The sequence below is a fragment of the Apium graveolens genome, chromosome 11, assembly GCF_009905375.1.
Source record: "Apium graveolens cultivar Ventura chromosome 11, ASM990537v1, whole genome shotgun sequence".
Lineage (NCBI taxonomy): Eukaryota > Viridiplantae > Streptophyta > Magnoliopsida > Apiales > Apiaceae > Apium > Apium graveolens.
The window spans coordinates 107,031,365-107,035,338 of NC_133657.1; the positions used below are offsets into that span (position 1 = coordinate 107,031,365).

Here is a 3,974-nt window from a genome sequence, read left to right on the forward strand (position 1 = left end):
GGATCTTTCAGTTTTGGTGGTAACTTTTACTGCAGAACAGCGCTGCATTCTTCCGTGAGAGCAACGGTTTCAAGGTCATCCAGTTTCACCTTCCTTGAAAGAATAGTCTTCATAAACTTCGCATAACTAGGCATTTGTTCAAGAGCCTCAGCGAAAGGTATATTGATGTGAAGTTTCTTGAACACCTCCAGAAACTTCCCGAACTGTCTATCCAGCTTTTGTTGCTGCAATCTCTTAGGAAAAGGTGGTGGAGGATAGAGCTGTTTCTCCCCTGTATTAGCCTCAGGCTGAGTGTGTTCAACAGTAGTCTTCCTTGGTTCCGCCGCTTTCTCCTTTTGCTTAGATTCTTCATCTCTAATTTCAGCTTCTACTTCTTTTGCCTTTTCAGCATCAGCTACTTTTCCAGACCTTAAGGTAATAGCCTTGACTTTCTCTTTAGCTTCCTTCCTGCCTGGTACTTCCGTGTCACTGGGAAGAGTGCCAGGTTGACGATTGAGCACTGCATTGGCTAATTGACCGATTTGATTTTCCAAGGTCTTGATAGAAACCGCTTGACTCTTGCACAACAGCTTAAGTTCCTCAAAATCAGCACTAGTAAGTGCACCTATACTTCCCTGTTGAGGATATGATTGCCTTGTAATATACTGTTGTGGTTGCTGGAATCCAGGTGGGTTAAACTGTTTACTCACTCCTTGCTGATATGGTGGCTGAATAGCATTCTGATTATTCCCCCAGCTGAAATTTGGATGATTTCTGTTGTTAGGATGATAGGTCGCTGGCACAGGCTGCTGTTGTCGCTGATAATTATTCACATACTGAACAGATTCGTTGACAAGAGAACACTGATCCGTAGCATGAGAACCTGCACAAAGTTCACAAACCATAGCTATTTGATTAACTCCATATGTAGCCAGAGAATCAACCTTCATTGATAGCGCTTGGAGCTGGGCTGCAATAGCGGTGGCTGCATCAACTTCCAGAATACCTGCTACCTTGCCTGACGTCATCCTCTGAGTTGGGTTTTGATGCTCATTCGCAGCCATCGTCTTTATAAGATTATACGCCTCAGTATAGCTTTTAGCCCATAAGGCGCCTTCAACTGCTGCATCGAGCATGGGCCGAGATTGGGCCCCCAAACCATTATAGAAACCAGTGATCACCATCCAATCTGGCATTCCATGATGTGGACATTTTCTCAACATTTCCTTGTAGCGTTCCCAAGCCTCGCACATAGACTCTGTAGGTTGCTGCGCAAACTGAGTAAGAGCACTCCTCATAGCAGCAGTCTTTGCCATCGGATAAAACTTCACCAGAAACTTTTGTGCAAGATCTTGCCACGTAGTGATGGACCCAGCTGGTTCAGAGTGTAACCAGTCTTTAGCCTTGTCCCTCAGTGAGAATGGGAAAAGCCTCAACTTGATAGCCTCATCAGTCACGCCATTATACTTAAAAGTGCTGCAGATCTCGACAAAATTCCTTATGTGCATGTTGGGGTCTTCAGTTGCCGCTCCTCCAAAAGAAACAAAATTCTGCACCATCTGTATAGTGCCCGGCTTGATTTCAAAGGTGTTAGCTTGAATAGCCGGATGAAGGATGCTTGACTGAATGTCATCAATTTTAGGCCGAGAAAAATCCATAAGAGCTTGATCAGCTTGAACAATACGATCTCCCATGTTTACTGGTTCTTTCTGCTCAGTTCCTGAATCCGAATCCTCAAAATCTAACTTCTCCGGAATATCAAGAACTTCGTCTGTCTCCTCAGCTATATCTAAAGTCCTCTTGCGAGCACGAGAACGAGTTTGCATAAACGATTGCTAAAGTACCTGAAACACAACCGGAAAAAAATAAGTAACTACTACGTCCTAATCACTGAGTCCTAATGACCAATGATGGTAAGTACATAAACTAAACAAATACGCCGAGTCCCCGGCAGCGGCGCCAAAAACTTGTTAGGGCGAAAACACACGCTAATATTCACGCAAGTATACGCGTTCGCAAGTAATATAGAATACTTTCTAGTTCGTTCCCACAGAGACTCGGACTGAATTATTGTCTAATTAAACTCACTCACCAATGTATGATTACTTCTCAATGTTAAGACACTAACACTTAAAATTGTTGATTAAATATTAACTATAATTAACTACTTAATTAACCACTTAACTAACACTTCAATTTATCAATAATAAAACATTCATGAGATCACAACTTCATTATTACTTCCTTCAATAGTCATTGTTATTACCTTTAGCATGTGAAAGTGATGATATTAATCGAATAACACGAAACTGATAAAAGCCAACTTTCATTGTACTAATACCATTCTACCAAGCATCCACAATTAAGATAGAAGTTGAATAGTCATCAATTATGTTGAGTTCCTATATGTCTACAGAAATTGACAACACAACGATTTAAGCACAAGTTATTTCTTTTGATTACATAGGGCAAATAAAACTGTTAGAGTTACCCACTAATCATGCACAACATACATGAACCTATGCTAGCATGGCAAGTTCTAAATCTCAAGATCCACCGTCACTTCATAAAAGATTAACACCCTATCTTATATGTTCGTGACGCACATAAGACGAATACGCACAACCAATACTAGATATCATACAATCATCACACACTAAAGTATTAAATAATTACTAAAGAATTCCATAATAAATCCGTTGCAACCCCATGATCACGATTAGCCCATAATCGTACTTATCGTCATCATGGGTTCATATGAAATCATGTAAGTCATATGTCATAGACCTATTTGTATATTCGAGGATTCAACTCAACTCAAATAAGAATGTAATAAGTAAATAGTGGATCGACCGTCAGAGAGATCTCGCAAAGTAATATATGTCAAAGGATTCAGAAACAAGGTTCATCTACAGACTTGAGGAGTTAATTCACTGGAAGAAGTTCAAGAAGTTGATCATGCCTCAGTGATATAAATCAAGATCGTGGATTTAATCAAGTGACAGAGATCTCGTCAGAGTATCATTAATTACAAGGATTTAATCTGAAGAAAATCAAAGTGTCAAAGTCAAGACATGAAGAAACGTCACGGAAGTTAGTCACTCATGAACCAGACAGTACATCGAGTGTCAACATTGAAGTGGTGGAATTGATTCATAATTCTCAGTGATTTTCAGAAGATTGTCAGAAGAATGGATGTTGCTCAGGGTTAGTATTAATTTTCTATTAATTAATTAAGTCATATAATTTAATTAAGAAAATAAATTATATCTGCAAAGATTAATTTATTGATTAATTGAATTAATTGATTAATTAATTCAGAATTAATATTAAGGTTTTCAGAATTTTTATTTGGTTAAAATCTGTTTTAATTCTAAAAAGACAACTGATTGTACTAGTATGACAATCGGTATGACAATTGATAGTCATACCGAAAGTCATGCTAATTCAGTTGAGTGTCTTGATAGAATTATTATTTAGATTAAAATCACTTATTAATTCAGCAAGACAATTCATTTGAATTAATATGACAATCGGTATGACAATCAATAGTCATACCGAAAGTCTTGCTAGTTCATTTTGATTGTATTGCTAGCTCTAAAGATTGTCACACCGAAAGTCTTACTGAGCAAAGGATTGTCATACCAGATCAATTTTCCATTCGGCTGTTTGATAAAAGAAGCAGAAGACTCAATCATACAGAACACAGAAGTCAAGAAAAAAAGGCAGAAAAGAAATACAAGAAGAAATATTTCATCTTTTCATCTGCATACTTCAAGATTAAATTTCTAGATTGTAAAGTTAAATCCAATCCACTAGAAATCTTTATCTTGCTCTTGTGTAACAATCTAGCGGATTAAAATCCCTAGAACTTAATCTCAAATCGCGTTTAGCATTTGATTCTAATTATTGCAAAAATAGAAAAAGTTCATGTCGAATTTATTCTAGATTTGTGATAATTGATTTGAGATTAATACCTTGTAATCGATACAATT

General features: G+C 37.6%; 1 non-coding gene across 1 annotated transcript; it reads left to right on the plus strand.

Annotated features, from left to right (window-relative positions):
- The first annotated feature begins 1,173 nt into the window (after positions 1–1,173).
- On the plus strand, positions 1,174–1,280 carry LOC141698992 (small nucleolar RNA R71). The gene has a single exon (XR_012565485.1). It is a non-coding gene; the product is annotated as a small nucleolar RNA R71 (small nucleolar RNA).
- The last annotated feature ends 2,694 nt before the right edge of the window (positions 1,281–3,974 follow it).